The sequence below is a fragment of the Arctopsyche grandis genome, chromosome 6 (assembly GCF_051622035.1).
Source record: "Arctopsyche grandis isolate Sample6627 chromosome 6, ASM5162203v2, whole genome shotgun sequence".
In the NCBI taxonomy this organism is placed as follows: domain Eukaryota; kingdom Metazoa; phylum Arthropoda; class Insecta; order Trichoptera; family Hydropsychidae; genus Arctopsyche; species Arctopsyche grandis.
Window position 1 is genome coordinate 767,159 of NC_135360.1, and position 18,067 is coordinate 785,225.

The window sequence follows — 18,067 nt, forward strand, 5'->3', positions numbered from 1 at the left end:
GTTAGGTATTGTGAGGTAAGCACGTTTTGTGGATATTTTTTCAAGCCGAATTCTTTGATTTCGGTGATGGTTAGGTTTAGATGGGTGAGGTTTGGTAGGATAAGAACTTTTTGTGGATATTTTGGCATTGTCGAATTCTCTGACTTCGGTGATGGTTGGGTTAGGTTGGGTTAGGTACTGTGAGGTAAGCATGTTTTGTAGATATTTTGGCAATGTCTAATTCTTTAATTTCGTTGATGGTTAGGCTCAGATTGGTGAGGTTTGGTAGGATAAGAACTTTTTGTGGATATTTTGGCAATGTCGAATTCTCTGACTTCGGTGATGGTTAGGTTAGGTTGGTTTAGGTATTGTGAAGTAAGCACGTTTTGTGGATATTTTCGCAATGTCCAATTCTTTGATTTCGGTGATGGTTAGGTTCAGATGGGTGAGGTTTGGTAGGATAAGAACTTTTTGTGGATATTTTGGCAATGTCGAATTCTCTGACTTCGGTGATGGTTAGGTTAGGTTGGGTTAGGTATTGTGAGGTAAGCACGTTTTGTGGATATTTTGTCAAGCCTAATTCTTTGATTTCGGTGATGGTTAGGTTCAGATGGGTGAGGTTTGGTAGGATAAGAACTTTTTGTGGATATTTTGGCATTGTCGAATTCTCTGACTTCGGTGATGGTTAGGTTAGGTTGGGTTAGGTACTGTGAGGTAAACATGTTTTGTAGATATTTTGGCAATGTCTAATTCTTTAATTTCGTTGATGGTTAGGCTCAGATGGGTGAGGTTTGGTAGGATAAGAACTTTTTGTGGATATTTTGGCAATGTCGAATTCTCTGACTTTGGTGATGGTTAGGTAAGGTTGGATAAGGTATAGTGAGGTAAGCACGTTTTGTGGATATTTTGGCAATGTCTATTTCTTCGATTTCGGTGATGGTTAGGTTCAGATGGGTGAGGTTTGGTGGGGTATGAACTTTTTGTGGATATTTTGGCAATGTTGAATTCTCTGACTTCGGTGATGGTTAGGTTAGGTAAGGTTAGGTATTTTGAGGTAAGCACGTTTTGTGGATATTTTCGCAATGTCCAATTCTTTGATTTCGGTGATGGTTAGTGGAAAAGACTTCGATAATGGTTTGATGTAGTTTATTGAAATGTAAAATTTGCACGTGGTGGGCCAGCGGAGCGTACGGAACACAAGCTGTCCGTACGCCGTCTGCTCGAACTCTGTCGACCGTCGCGTATTTCCGCTTGGGCCGACACTAATGCCAACTCGTCAATAATGCCAATCGACAATCAGTTAATAAGACTGTTTGCCACACGTCATTACAAAAGTCGGAACATAGTCCCACATAGGAAAACTGTTGAACAATACAGTTATTCTACAGAGTTACAGCATTACTGACGAGTCGTTTACAATAAATCATAGCTCTTAAAATAATTAAATAGAGGGTGAATAATGAAACCTTTGCCTCATCCAGTGTGAGGATAAAATCAATTTATTGGTTCAGTAATATTTCAACTTATAGGTATACCTCTGGTGAATGTTGTTTCTCTTTACATTAAAATTTTTGAAATCTCCTTTGAAGCTGTGAATAAGCATTACAAGATAAGTTTACTTTAAAGAAGAGAGAGTGGACTGTATATGGTTTAAAACTTAAGCATTCCTCATCTTGATGTTAACTTAGACAATACAATGTTGACACTGTTACAGTTGTCAAGACAGATCAGCTATTACCGATCAACTAAACTTGATTAGTGAGTGTAATGCTCCTAAGTTAACTTGATTTCATCAACAAGTAACACAAACATTGCTAAATTAAAAGTAAATTGGAAAGTCATTCATTCATTCCTACAAGCAGGAAATGAAGGCGAACTATGATTATAGATGTCTCTACGTTACATCGAAATGTTCAGTATTATAATATTTACTTATTCTATGATTCACATAAATACTATAAACAGTAAGAGTTAACTTATGTTTTCATAACAAGAAACATAAGACCTGCGGATGACTCCCGGCAGGTTATAATTAAGTAGACATGAAATAATTTAAGATGCTCCATTAAGTGTGGCTTGGAGACTAACATTAACAAATCATGAATCTAATTTTAACTGTCAAATTTGAACAGTTTATTTTAAACTCGGATATAATCCTTCCGAGTGATGACATGAGACAAGTCTTATATTATAAAGACAAAATGATTAGATTAAATTCGGAGATATATACTGCCGAATGTTAAAATGAAAATAGCTTAAATTATACACACAACACAATTAAAGTGAATTACGGAGTACTACTATTAACATTGACTGATTTAAACTCATGATTACATCTAATAAGTAATATGAGTTGGGGGTAGTGTCTTCGGGTTAAACTAAGCTACCGAAGTTGACGGAATTGAAGCTGCTGTTTCTCCTCCCTCTTGCTGATCTTCCTTCCTGTCAAGTGGTCCTTGTGGTAGAATCGGCAATGGCGCCACTAGATGACTGGACCGACGAAACTCTCCGCTAGCAGTAAAGACGTCGACGACTCGAACTCTGCCATCTGGTCCGGGATACAATTTAGTGACTCGACCCAAGACCCATCGGGTTGGCAGCATGTGTTCCTCCTTTAACAGGACCATTTGACCCACACTCAGATTGTTGCTCGAGTCCTTCTTCCATTTGTGTCGTAACTGCAAAGAATGTAAATATTCCGCCGACCAACGTTTCCAAAATGCTGCTGTGGTCAATTGTATCTGAAGCAGATTGGCATGGACATTAGTGTTATATTTAACCTCCATTGGAAGAGCGAGTAAGGATCTGCCAATTAAGAAATGTCCAGGTGTGAGGGGTAAAAGGTCTAGTGGATCCGAAGACAAGGGACTAAGAGGACGGGAATTCATGCAAGCTTCTATTTGAGTCAATACCGTACAAAATGATTCGAAATTTAAGGTGGTGGCCTTTAACACCTTGTTTAAATGAATCTTCATGGATTTAACCGCTGCTTCCCACAGCCCTCCCATGTGAGGCGCCCTTGGCGGGTTAAACTTCCAACGAATCCCTTCGGAGGCTACATACCGTAGTAGCTTCTCCTCATGAGGACGTTCGTAAATTAATTTTACTAAATTAACGAGTTCACGACTTGCACCGACAAAATTAGTAGCATTGTCGGAATATATCGTATTGGGCCTGCCACGTCTGGCTACGAATCTTCTTAAACAATTTAAGAAATTTGAACTCGTTAAGTCTCCGACAAGTTCCAAGTGAACTGCCTTACTGGAAAAACACACAAAGACACAAACGTAACCCTTAATTATCTTAGAATTCTTATTGCAACCACTCTTCACAGGAAAAGGTCCTGCGAAATCTATCCCCACATGACTGAAAGGAAAATTCGCAGTGGTACGTTCAAGCGGGAGTAATCCCATTAATCTATTGTGTGACAGTGGTTTATTTCTGAAACAAATGACACATGAACGCACCACTCCTTTGACAGTATTATGTCCGGCCAATGGCCAATAGGTCTGCCGCAATAACGACAGTAAGGCTTGAGTACCCAAGTGAATATATTTCAAGTGCGCATCTCGGACAATCATGTGTGTAAGTTTATGCTTATTTGACAAGATAATGGGTGACGTTGATAGAGTTGTTCCCAGAGGAAGTCTACTTCCAACACAAATTAAATTCTCGTGGAATAGAGGGGACAATTTAGCTAATTTACTGCTACTGGGAATTGGATGTCCCTTGCTCAGCAAACGATATTCCAATGGAAATGATTCCATTTGCGATAACCTTATCAAATTATTTAAAGCATCTTTTAATTCTAAAGCGGACGGTTCGTTATTTTCTTTAACGTTTAATTGTTTATTCCTTAGTGGCCGACGAACATATGATAAAACTCGAAGGAGTCTTGGAAGATGAGAATGTTTATCTATCCAATTATTTTCCCTCACAAGGGTAGCGTTAGTGACTACCCTTCTCTCTGGAAGATCTATTGTGATCTCAGGAGGTCTTCGAGGCCATCGTGATTCGTCTAATTTCAACCAACTAGGGCCGTCCCACCATAACGAATTATGATTTAATTGTACATTTTTGTTTTTCTCTGCTATTTGAATCTGTCGGTACATCTGCTTAATATCCGCAGTAATCACGTATTTATGGAGTCGAAAGTTGAGTAGTAAACTTAACAAATCTGATTGGACACTAGGTCCCACCATCAAAATATTATTTAGTGAGATATTGGACGTTGTCTTTGCGGACGCATCAAAAACTACACGATATTTAGTGGTAAGGCTAGACTCCTTAACCACGACGTGATGAGGTAAATAACAATGAACCTCATGTGCCTCCGGAGGTTCACACTCTGACATATGTCCTAAATTTATGTACTCTTCTAAAACCTTATTGTATTCCATTTTTAAATTATTATTGGCTAAAAAACGTCTTTCCAAAGTTTTGTGTCTTTTCTCCGCAATGTGCAATGAACTTCCTAATACTACCGGGGAATTTTTATATGGTAAAGCTACACAAAATCTACCGTTTTTATCTCGTGATGTGTGTGCTTGGAAATGTTCCTCACATCTTTTCTCCTCAAGAGATTGATGTTTTACCATAGGAACCTGGTCTATCATCCAAAAGTTTTGAATGTGACTGTCTAATTGACTTAAGCCTATGTGGCTCTTCCCTGGAGCATTATTTACTTCGGGATATGGACCAACTATTGTCCATCCGAATTCGGTATCCTTTAAGATAGGCATACCTTTTCCTAACTGGATGGTTCCTGCTTTCATAGCATGAACGCAAATCTCGGCGCCGAGCAATAAATCGATTGGCGTCGGTTTATTCCAAAGGGGATCTGATAACTTGATTCCCGCTGGTATTGAAATTAACTGTTGATCCAGTTTCACAGTTGGAATTTCGCCAGTAATTTCTGGTAATACCAAACACAACACTTTGGTTGAGTAATTAGTGGTTGAAGACCTTATGGTCACCTTGGTGATGTGACGAATGCTACTTTCTTGATTAGCGATACCTACAATTTTTTGAGAGATTTTCTCTAATTTGAAGTTATTCTTCTTAGCGAAAGATGTGGTAACATAGTTGACTTGTGAGCCGGAATCTAATAATGTGCGACCCTTAACGACCGTTCCATTGGACGTTATAATGTCTACTTGTACCGTCGGTAAAATTATCTCCCTTTGAGAGAAATGAGTAGAATGAGCATTAATTGACTTCCTTCCCGTATTATTGGAACTAAATGTATCGTCCTGATGCAACAAAGTATGATGGTTTTGTTTGCACCTTAAGCAATTATAGTTAGACTTGCAATTTGTTATCTTATGCGATGAATTTAAACATTTAAAACACATGTTATTAGATTTAACGAATTCATTTCTTTCCATACTGGATTTTGCTTTGAATTTATCACATTTGCCTATGAAATGATTATTTCGACAGAATGCGCATGCGTTTACCTTACTTGATGGGTTTTTGTTCGCGACATGAGTTCTCATGATTCTTTGACGACTATGAGGGAATTCCTTCACCGTAGTTACAGATGCAGTAGATTGTAATACATTACATCTATTCTGCAAGAATGTCTCTAAACTTTCATATGGTGGCATTTCTCTGCTAACCAGCGATATTTCCCAGTCTCTTACTATATTAAAAGGTAATTTCCTTAGAACTAAACATGTTACCCATGGATCTAAAATTTCTCTCGCGTAACCCAACGATTCAATGTTTTTAATACACACTGTTACCTGATTCAATAGATTTCTCAATTCGATATGTAATTCTCTTGTGATTAATTTTAAGTCACAAAGTGAATTAATCCTAGTTTTGAGATTAAGTCTTGGTAAATTATATTGCTTGTCTAAAATACTCCAAGCTATTTCGTAATTGTCTGAGCTAATATCTAAACCTGATACAGCTGCCAAAGCGGGACCGATTAAGGATTGATGCAAATATTGCAATTTCGTGACATTCGAATATTCCGTTTTGTTTCCTATTATATTCTTAAAAGCTTGTTGAAACGATTGCCATTCAGATGGATCTCCCTGAAATGTGGGAATGGTTAACGTCGGTAACTTATCTCTAGCAAATTTAATTGTTGCTTGCTCTACCTTCAGTTTACAATCTTGAATGGATTGTCTCTCTAATGCTGCTTTAAGATTTTGAATTGTCATTGTGATTATGTAGAACTCTTCGTCTATTTGATCCGCCTGCTCTATATCTGTGATGTTGTCTAAATACTCATAATGGAGTTTTTGGAGATAGTCGTATGCTTTTTCAATAAATTGATACTGTCCTTCATTTATTTCGGAGATTCTGTCTATTTTCTCCTGTAGTCTTTTAAACGCGCCCGAATACCTTAATTCTATTGACGTCATTGTAACTTCTACTTTATTTTCTTTCGCTAATGTTTTTATCGATTGAGTCTGACTTCGAGTCTGATGTATTCTAGAGCTTGACCTGTCTCTAATAGGTTCTACGTCCCTAGTTGAATTTCGACCTTTATGCGACTTGGAAGTCGAAGCTTCTATTTCCTCGTTTTCAGCACTTGACATTTGTTTCAGAAAGTTGCACTATTTCGTCTCATAAATACAGTTATTCTCTACTATAGCTGTCAATTGAACTATTCGTAGAGATAAGGTAATAATATTCAATGATTAACCGTGAATCTTAATATTCTACTTTAACTATTATCACCAGAATCTATCCAACATATTTTGGAAGAAATAACAACCCTAGATTGGTGGGTGCTTGATTTAAACCACTTTGGGGCTACAAGTCTTGTGATTTATTTTAAATCACCACTGTTTCATCACACATTATGAAACAAAGAGATCTACCGATGTATGAATATGCCGGTATGTACTTGATTTAATCCACTTTGGGGCTACAAGTGTAATTCCACATTTATCGTGGAAGGGGGGGGGGGGGGAGGGTGTTTCTACACACATTAAGAAACAAAGATCTACCGATATGAATATACCGGTATGTACTTGGTTTAAGCCACTTTGGGGCTACAAGTATAATTCCACATTTATCGTGGAAGGGGGGGGGGGGGAGGGTGTTTCTACACACATTAAGAAACAAAGATCTACCGATATGAATATACCGGTATGTACTTGGTTTAAGCCACTTTGGGGCTACAAGTATAATTCCACATTTATTGTGGAGGGGGGAGGGGGGAGAAAGTTTCTACACACATTAAGAAACAAAGAGATCTGCCGGTATATGAATATACCGGTATGTACTTGGTTTAAGCCACTTTGGGGCTACAAGTATAATTCCCCACGTGCTTTGCTAATTTTACACTACATCTGATTTTACACTTTTAATACGAAATTCGATGCGACCGATGAAACATTCCTTCGTAGCGCGATATTATTTTATACAATCGCGTTAATTAATTGTTATACTTTAAAACATATTTTTAAAAACTGACCTACCCACATGATTGCCTTTTGAACAGATTGCCTGAGATTGAATACATTCACTTACTTGAATATCCTTTACGATGTTTATGTGATCGTTCCGATAATTTTGGATTACCTCTGTGTCCCATGCGTCTTTGTAGGTTATGTTTTTATTTATATATTTTCTGCGTCAATCACGCGGTCATGTACCTCTGTACATCAATCAATATATTGCTGAAATAGAAGCAAACATGTTATTAGTATTGGAAAGGTATGGATAGTAACAAAGGAACGATACCGATTTCTTAATTGACATCCATTTTTTCTCGACCACGTTTTTTCCTATTGGTTTGTCCGTTTGGTGTTGTGGCCTAGGTTACTGGTGTCCGGTTCGAAGTGACCATCATGGAAAAGACTTCGATAATGGTTTGATGTAGTTTATTGAAATGTAAAATTTGCACGTGGTGGGCCAGCGGAGCGTACGGAACACAAGCTGTCCGTACGCCGTCTGCTCGAACTCTGTCGACCGTCGCGTATTTCCGCTTGGGCCGACACTAATGCCAACTCGTCAATAATGCCAATCGACAATCAGTTAATAAGACTGTTTGCCACACGTCATTACAAAAGTCGGAACAGTTAGGTTCAGATGGGTGAGGTTTGGTAGGATAAGAACTTTTTGTGGATATTTTGGCAATGTCGAATTCTCTGACTTCGGTGATGGTAAGGTTAGGTTGGATAAAGTATAGTGAAGAAAGCTCAATTTGTGGATATTTTGGCAATGTCCATTAATTCGATTTCGGTGATGGTTAGGTTCAGATGCTTAGGTTTGTTGGGGTATTAATTTTTTTTGGATAATTTGGCAATGTTGGATTCTCTGACTTCGGTGATGGTTAGGTTAGGTTGGGTTAGGTATTATGAAGTAAGTACGTTTTGTGGTTATTTTGGCAATGTCCAATTCTTTGATTTCGGTGATGGTTAGGTTCAGATGGGTGAGGTTTTGTAGGATAAGAACTTTTTGTGGATATTTTGGCAATGTCGAATTCTCTGACTTCGGTGATGGTTAGGTTAGGTTGGGTTAGGTATTGTGAAGTAAGCACGTTTTGTGGATATTTTATCATTGTCTAATTCTTTGATTTCGGTGATGGTTAGGTTCAGATAAGTGAGGTTTGGTAGGATAAGAACTTTTTGTGGATATTTTGGCAATGTCGAATTCTCTGACTTCGGTGATGGTTAGGTTAGGTTGGGTTAGGTATTGTGAGGTAAGCACGTTTTGTGGATATTTTGTCAAGCCTAATTCTTTGATTTCGGTGATGGTTAGGTTCAGATGGGTGAGGTTTGGTAGGATAAGAACTTTTTGTGGATATTTTGGCATTGTCGAATTCTCTGACTTCGGTGATGGTTAGGTTAAGTTGGGTTAGGTACTGTGAGGTAAGCATGTTTTGTAGATATTTTGGCAATGTCTAATTCTTTAATTTCGTTGATGGTTAGGCTCAGATGGGTGAGGTTTGGTAGGATAAGAACTTTTTGTGGATATTTTGGCAATGTCGAATTCTCTGACTTCGGTGATGGTTAGGTTAGGTTGGATAAGGTATAGTGAGGTAAGCACGTTTTGTGGATATGTTGGCAATGTCTATTTCTTCGATTTCGGTGATGGTTAGGTTCAGATGGGTGAGGTTTGGTGGGGTATGAACTTTTTGTGGATATTTTGGCAATGTTGAATTCTCTGACTTCGGTGATGGTTAGGTTAGGTTAGGTTAGGTATTGTGAGGTAAGCACGTTTTGTGGATATTTTCGCAATGTCCAATTCTTTGATTTCGGTGATGGTTAGGTTCAGATGGGTGAGGTTTGGTAGGATAAGAACTTTTTGTGGATATTTTGGCAATGTCGAATTCTCTGACTTCGGTGATGGTAAGGTTAGGTTGGATAAAGTATAGTGAAGAAAGCTCAATTTGTGGATATTTTGGCAATGTCCATTAATTCGATTTCGGTGATGGTTAGGTTCAGATGCTTAGGTTTGTTGGGGTATTAATTTTTTTTGGATATTTTGGCAATGTTGGATTCTCTGACTTCGGTGATGGTTAGGTTAGGTTGGGTTAGGTATTGTGAAGTAAGTACGTTTTGTGGTTATTTTGGCAATGTCCAATTCTTTGATTTCGGTGATAGTTAGGTTCAGATGGGTGAGGTTTGGTAGGATAAGAACTTTTTGTGGATATTTTGGCAATGTCGAATTCTCTGACTTCGGTGATGGTTAGGTTAGGTTGGGTTAGGTATTGTGAAGTAAGCACGTTTTGTGGATATTTTATCATTGTCTAATTCTTTGATTTCGGTGATGGTTAGGTTCAGATAAGTGAGGTTTGGTAGGATAAGAACTTTCTGTGGATATTTTGGCAATGTCGAATTCTCTGACTTCGGTGATGGTTAGGTTAGGTTGGGTTAGGTATTGTGAGGTAAGCACGTTTTGTGGATATTTTGGCAAGCCTAATTCTTTAATTTCGGTGATGGTTAGGTTCAGATGGGTGAGGTTTGGTAGGATAAGAACTTTTTGTGGATATTTTGGCATTGTCGAATTCTCTGACTTCGGTGATGGTTAGGTTAGGTTGGGTTAGGTACTCTGAGGTAAGCATGTTTTGTAGATATTTTGGCAATGTCTAATTCTTTAATTTCGTTGATGGTTAGGCTCAGATGGGTGAGGTTTGGTAGGATAAGAACTTTTTGTGGATATTTTGGCAATGTCGAATTCTCTGACTTCGGTGATGGTTAGGTTAGGTTGGGTTAGGTATTGTGAGGTAAGCACGTTTTGTGGATATTTTGTCAAGCCTAATTCTTTGATTTCGGTGATGGTTAGGTTCAGATGGGTGAGGTTTGGTAGGATAAGATCTTTTTGTGGATATTTTGGCATTGTCGAATTCTCTGACTTCGGTGATGGTTAGGTTAGGTTGGGTTAGGTACTGTGAGGTAAGCATGTTTTGTAGATATTTTGGCAATGTCTAATTCTTTAATTTCGTTGATGGTTAGGCTCAGATGGGTGAGGTTTGGTAGGATAAGAACTTTTTGTGGATATTTTGGCAATGTCGAATTCTCTGACTTCGGTGATGGTAAGGTTAGGTTGGGTTAGGTATGGTGAGGGAATCACATTTTGTGGATATTTTGGCAATGTCGAATTTTTTGATTTCAGTGATGGTTAGGTTCAGATGGGAGAGGTTTGGTAGGATAAGAACTTTTTGTGGATATTTTGGCAATGTCGAATTCTCTGACTTCGGTGATGGTTAGGTTAGGTTGGATAAGGTAAAGTGAGGTAAGCACGTTTTGTAGATATGTTGGCAATGTCTATTTCTTCGATTTCGGTGATGGTTAGGTTCAGATGGGTGAGGTTTGGTGGGGTATGAACTTTTTGTGGATATTTTGGCAATGTTGAATTCTCTGACTTCGGTGATGGTTAGGTTAGGTTAGGTTAGGTCTTGTGAGGTAATCACGTTTTGTGGATATTTTCGCAATGTCCAATTCTTTGATTTCGGTGATGGTTAGGTTCAGATGGGTGAGGTTTGGTAGGATAAGAACTTTTTGTGGATATTTTGGCAATGTCGAATTCTCTGACTTCGGTGATGGTAAGGTTAGGTTGGATAAAGTATAGTGAAGAAAGCTTAATTTGTGGATATTTTGGCAATGTCCATTAATTCGATTTCGGTGATGGTTAGGTTCAGATGCTTAGGTTTGTTGGGGTATTAATTTTTTTTGGATATTTTGGCAATGTTGGATTCTCTGACTTCGGTGATGGTTAGGTTAGGTTGGGTTAGGTATTGTGAAGTAAGCACGTTTTGTGGATATTTTATCATTGTCTAATTCTTTGATTTCGGTGATGGTTAGGTTCAGATAAGTGAGGTTTGGTAGGATAAGAACTTTTTGTGGATATTTTGGCAATGTCGAATTCTCTGACTTCGGTGATGGTTAGGTTAGGTTGGGTTAGGTATTGTGAGGTAAGCACGTTTTGTGGATATTTTGGCAAGCCTAATTCTTTAATTTCGGTGATGGTTAGGTTCAGATGGGTGAGGTTTGGTAGGATAAGAACTTTTTGTGGATATTTTGGCATTGTCGAATTCTCTGACTTCGGTGATGGTTAGGTTAGGTTGGGTTAGGTACTCTGAGGTAAGCATGTTTTGTAGATATTTTGGCAATGTCTAATTCTTTAATTTCGTTGATGGTTAGGCTCAGATGGGTGAGGTTTGGTAGGATAAGAACTTTTTGTGGATATTTTGGCAATGTCGAATTCTCTGACTTCGGTGATGGTTAGGTTAGGTTGGGTTAGGTATTGTGAGGTAAGCACGTTTTGTGGATATTTTTTAAGCCTAATTCTTTGATTTCGGTGATGGTTAGGTTCAGATGGGTGAGGTTTGGTAGGATAAGAACTTTTTGTGGATATTTTGGCAATGTCGAATTCTCTGACTTCGGTGATGGTTAGGTTAGGTTGGGTTAGGTATTGTGAAGTAAGCACGTTTTGTGGATATTTTATCATTGTCTAATTCTTTGATTTCGGTGATGGTTAGGTTCAGATAAGTGAGGTTTGGTAGGATAAGAACTTTTTGTGGATATTTTGGCAATGTCGAATTCTCTGACTTCGGTGATGGTTAGGTTAGGTTGGGTTAGGTATTGTGAGGTAAGCACGTTTTGTGGATATTTTGGCAAGCCTAATTCTTTAATTTCGGTGTTGGTTAGGTTCACATGGGTGAGGTTTGGTAGGATAAGAACTTTTTGTGGATATTTTGGCATTGTCGAATTCTCTGACTTCGGTGATGGTTAGGTTAGGTTGGGTTAGGTACTCTGAGGTAAGCATGTTTTGTAGATATTTTGGCAATGTCTAATTCTTTAATTTCGTTGATGGTTAGGCTCAGATGGGTGAGGTTTGGTAGGATAAGAACTTTTTGTGAATATTTTGGCAATGTCGAATTCTCTGACTTCGGTGATGGTTAGGTTAGGTTGGGTTAGGTATTGTGAAGTAAGCACGTTTTGTGGATATTTTATCATTGTCTAATTCTTTGATTTCGGTGATGGTTAGGTTCAGATAAGTGAGGTTTGGTAGGATAAGAACTTTTTGTGGATATTTTGGCAATGTCGAATTCTCTGACTTCGGTGATGGTAAGGTTAGGTTGGGTTAGGTATTGTGAGGTAAGCACGTTTTGTGGATATTTTGGCAAGCCTAATTCTTTAATTTCGGTGATGGTTAGGTTCACATGGGTGAGGTTTGGTAGGATAAGAACTTTTTGTGGATATTTTGGCATTGTCGAATTCTCTGACTTCGGTGATGGTTAGGTTAGGTTGGGTTAGGTACTCTGAGGTAAGCATGTTTTGTAGATATTTTGGCAATGTCTAATTCTTTAATTTCGTTGATGGTTAGGCTCAGATGGGTGAGGTTTGGTAGGATAAGAACTTTTTGTGGATATTTTGGCAATGTCGAATTCTCTGACTTCGGTGATAGTTAGGTTAGGTTGGGTTAGGTATTGTGAGGTAAGCACGTTTTGTGGATTATTTATCAATGTCCAATTCTTTGATTTCGGTGATGGTTAGGTTCAGATGGGTGAGGTTTGGTAGGGTAAGAACTTTTTGTGGATATTTTGGCATTGTCGAATTCTCTGACTTCGGTGATGGTAAGGTTAGGTTGGGTTAGGTATGGTGAGGGAATCACGTTTTGTGGATATTTTGGCAATGTCAAATTCTTTGATTTCAGTGATGGTTAGGTTCAGATGGGAGAGGTTTGGTAGGATAAGAACTTTTTGTGGATATTTTGGCAATGTCGAATTCTCTGACTTCGGTGATGGTATGGTTAGGTTAGGTTAGGTATTGTGAGGTTAGCACGTTTTGTGGAGATTTTGGCAATGTCGAACTCTTTAATTTCGGTGATGGTTAGGTTCAGATGGGTGAGGTTTGGTAGGATAAGAACTTTTTGTGGATATTTTGGCAATGTCGAATTCTCTGACTTCGGTGATGGTTAGGTTAGGTTGGATAAAGTATAGTGAGGAAAGCTCGTTTTGTGGATATTTTGGCAATGTCCATTAATTCGATTTCGGTGATGGTTAGGTTCAGATGCTTAGGTTTGGTGGGGTATTAATTTTTTTTGGATATTTTGGCAATGTTGGATTCTCTGACTTTGGTGATGGTTAGGTTAGGTTGGGTTAGGTATTGTGAGGTAAGTACGTTTTGTGGATATTTTGGCAATGTCCAATTCTTTGATTTCGGTGATGGTTAGGTTCAGATGGGTGAGGTTTGGTAGGATAAGAACTTTTTGTGGATATTTTGGCAATGTCGAATTTTCTGACTTCGGTGATAGTTAGGTTAGGTTGGATTAGGTATTGTGAGGTAAGCACGTTTTGTGGATTATTTATTAATGTCCAATTCTTTGATTTCGGTGATGGTTAGGTTCAGATGGGTGAGGTTTGGTAGGATAAGAACTTTTTGTGGATATTTTGGCAATGTCGAATTCTCTGACTTCGGTGATGGTTAGGTTAGGTTGGGTTAGGTATTGTGAGGTAAACACGTTTTGTGGATTATTTATCAATATCCAATTCTTTGATTTCGGTGATGGTTAGGTTCAGATGGGTGAGGTTTGGTAGGATAAGAACTTTTTGTGGATATTTTGGCATTGTCAAATTCTCTGACTTCGGTGATGGTTAGGTTAGGTTTAGTTAGGTATTGTGAGGTAAGCACGTTTTGTGGATATTTTTTCAAGCCTAATTCTTTGATTTCGGTGATGGTTAGGTTCAGATGGGTGAGGTTTGGTAGGATAAGAACTTTTTGTGGATATTTTGGCAATGTCGAATTCTCTGACTTCGGTGATGGTAAGGTTAGGTTGGATAAAGTATAGTGAAGAAAGCTTAATTTGTGGATATTTTGGCAATGTCCATTAATTCGATTTCGGTGATGGTTAGGTTCAGATGCTTAGGTTTGTTGGGGTATTAATTTTTTTTGGATATTTTGGCAATGTTGGATTCTCTGACTTCGGTGATGGTTAGGTTAGGTTGGGTTAGGTATTGTGAAGTAAAAACGTTTTGTGGATATTTTGGCAATGTCCAATTCTTTGATTTCGGTGATAGTTAGGTTCAGATGGGTGAGGTTTGGTAGGATAAGAACTTTTTGTGGATATTTTGGCAATGTCGAATTCTCTGACTTCGGTGATGGTTAGGTTAGGTTGGGTTAGGTATTGTGAAGTAAGCACGTTTTGTGGATATTTTATCATTGTCTAATTCTTTGATTTCGGTGATGGTTAGGTTCAGATAAGTGAGGTTTGGTAGGATAAGAACTTTTTGTGGATATTTTGGCATTGTCGAATTCTCTGACTTCGGTGATGGTTAGGTTAGGTTGGGTTAGGTACTCTGAGGTAAGCATGTTTTGTAGATATTTTGGCAATGTCTAATTCTTTAATTTCGTTGATGGTTAGGCTCAGATGGGTGAGGTTTGGTAGGATAAGAACTTTTTGTGGATATTTTGGCAATGTCGAATTCTCTGACTTCGGTGATGGTTAGGTTAGGTTGGGTTAGGTATTGTAAGGTAAGCACGTTTTGTGGATATTTTGTCAAGCCTAATTCTTTGATTTCGGTGATGGTTAGGTTCAGATGGGTGAGGTTTGGTAGGATAAGAACTTTTTGTGGATATTTTGGCATTGTCGAATTCTCTGACTTCGGTGATGGTTAGGTTAGGTTGGGTTAGGTACTGTGAGGTAAGCATGTTTTGTAGATATTTTGGCAATGTCTAATTCTTTAATTTCGTTGATGGTTAGGCTCAGATGGGTGAGGTTTGGTAGGATAAGAGCTTTTTGTGGATATTTTGGCAATGTCGAATTCTCTGACTTCGGTGATGGTTAGGTTAGGTTGGGTTAGGTATTGTGAAGTAAGCACGTTTTGTGGATATTTTATCATTGTCTAATTCTTTGATTTCGGTGATGGTTAGGTTCAGATAAGTGAGGTTTGGTAGGATAAGAACTTTTTGTGGATATTTTGGCAATGTCGAATTCTCTGACTTCGGTGATGGTTAGGTTAGGTTGGGTTAGGTATTGTGAGGTAAGCACGTTTTGTGGATTATTTATCAATGTCCAATTCTTTGATTTCGGTGATGGTTAGGTTCAGATGGGTGAGGTTTGGTAGGGCAAGAACTTTTTGTGGATATTTTGGCATTGTCGAATTCTCTGACTTCGGTGATGGTTAGGTTAGATTGGGTTAGGTACTCTGAGGTAAGCATGTTTTGTAGATATTTTGGCAATGTCTAATTCTTTAATTTCGTTGATGGTTAGGCTCAGATGGGTGAGGTTTGGTAGGATAAGAACTTTTTGTGGATATTTTGGCAATGTCGAATTCTCTGACTTCGGTGATGGTTAGGTTAGGTTGGGTTAGGTATTGTGAGGTAAGCACGTTTTGTGGATATTTTGTCAAGCCTAATTCTTTGATTTCGGTGATGGTTAGGTTCAGATGGGTGAGGTTTGGTAGGATAAGAACTTTTTGTGGATATTTTGGCATTGTCGAATTCTCTGACTTCGGTGATGGTTAGGTTAGGTTGGGTTAGGTACTGTGAGGTAAGCATGTTTTGTAGATATTTTGGCAATGTCTAATTCTTTAATTTCGTTGATGGTTAGGCTCAGATGGGTGAGGTTTGGTAGGATAAGAACTTTTTGTGGATATTTTGGCAATGTCGAATTCTCTGACTTCGGTGATGGTAAGGTTAGGTTGGGTTAGGTATGGTGAGGGAATTACGTTTTGTGGATATTTTGGCAATGTCGAATTCTTTGATTTCAGTGATGGTTAGGTTCAGATGGGAGAGGTTTGGTAGGATAAGAACTTTTTGTGGATATTTTGGCAATGTCGAATTCTCTGACTTCGGTGATAGTTAGGTTAGGTTGGGTTAGGTATTGTGAGGTAAGCACGTTTTGTGGATTATTTATCAATGTCCAATTCTTTGATTTCGGTGATGGTTAGGTTCAGATGGGTGAGGTTTGGTAGGGCAAGAACTTTTTGTGGATATTTTGGCATTGTCGAATTCTTTGACTTCGGTGATGGTTAGGTTAGGTTGGGTTAAGTACTGTGAGGTAAGCATGTTTTGTAGATATTTTGGCAATGTCTAATTCTTTAATTTCGTTGATGGTTAGGCTCAGATTGGTGAGGTTTGGTAGGATAAGAACTTTTTGTGGATATTTTGGCAATGTCGAATTCTCTGACTTCGGTGATGGTAAGGTTAGGTTAGGTTAGGTATTGTGAGGTAAGCACGTTTTGTGGAGATTTTGGCAATGTCGAACTCTTTAATTTCGGTGATGGTTAGGTTCAGATGGGTGACGTTTGGTAGGATAAGAACTTTTTGTGGATATTTTGGCAATGTCGAATTCTCTGACTTCGGTGATGGTTAGGTTAGGTTGGATAAAGTATAGTGAGGAAAGCTCGTTTTGTGGATATTTTGGCAATGTCCATTAATTCGATTTCGGTGATGGTTAGGTTCAGATGCTTAGGTTTGGTGGGGTATTAATTTTTTTTGGATATTTTGGCAATGTTGGATTCTCTGACTTTGGTGATGGTTAGGTTAGGTTGGGTTAGGTATTGTGAGGTAAGTACGTTTTGTGGATATTTTGGCAATGTCCAATTCTTTGATTTCGGTGATGGTTAGGTTCAGATGGGTGAGGTTTGGTAGGATAAGAACTTTTTGTGGATATTTTGGCAATGTCGAATTTTCTGACTTCGGTGATAGTTAGGTTAGGTTGGATTAGGTATTGTGAGGTAAGCACGTTTTGTGGATTATTTATAAATGTCCAATTCTTTGATTTCGGTGATGGTTAGGTTCAGATGGGTGAGGTTTGGTAGGATAAGAACTTTTTGTGGATATTTTGGCAATGTCGAATTCTCTGACTTCGGTGATGGTTAGGTTAGGTTGGGTTAGGTATTGTGAGGTAAACACGTTTTGTGGATTATTTATCAATATCCAATTCTTTGATTTCGGTGATGATTAGGTTCAGATGGGTGAGGTTTGGTAGGATAAGAACTTTTTGTGGATATTTTGGCATTGTCAAATTCTCTGACTTCGGTGATGGTTAGGTTAGGTTTAGTTAGGTATTGTGAGGTAAGCACGTTTTGTGGATATTTTGTCAAGCCTAATTCTTTGATTTCGGTGATGGTTAGGTTTAGATAGGTGAGGTTTGGTAGGATAAGAACTTTTTGTGGATATTTTGGCATTGTCGAATTCTCTGACTTCGGTGATGGTTAGGTTAGGTTGGGTTAGGTACTGTGAGGTAAGCATGTTTTGTAGATATTTTGGCAATGTCTAATTCTTTAATTTCGTTGATGGTTAGGCTCAGATTGGTGAGGTTTGGTAGGATAAGAACTTTTTGTGGACATTTTGGCAATGTCGAATTCTCTGACTTCGGTGATGGTAAGGTTAGGTTAGGTTAGGTATTGTGAGGTAAGCACGTTTTGTGGAGATTTTGGCAATGTCGAACTCTTTAATTTCGGTGATGGTTAGGTTCAGATGGGTGAGGTTTGGTAGGATAAGAACTTTTTGTGGATATTTTGGCAATGTCGAATTCTCTGACTTCGGTGATGGTTAGGTTAGGTTGGATAAAGTATAGTGAGGAAAGCTCGTTTTGTGGATATTTTGGCAATGTCCATTAATTCGATTTCGGTGATGGTTAGGTTCAGATGCTTAGGTTTGGTGGGGTA

General features: G+C 38.4%; 1 long non-coding RNA gene across 1 annotated transcript; it reads right to left on the minus strand.

Annotated features, from left to right (window-relative positions):
• Positions 1–1,109: 1,109 nt before the first annotated feature.
• LOC143913780 (uncharacterized) lies at positions 1,110–7,944 on the minus strand. Its single transcript, XR_013260768.1, has 2 exons — positions 7,474–7,944; positions 1,110–2,720 (listed from the first exon to the last, which is right to left on the minus strand). It is a non-coding gene; the product is annotated as an uncharacterized LOC143913780 (long non-coding RNA).
• Between the last annotated feature and the right edge of the window lie 10,123 nt (positions 7,945–18,067).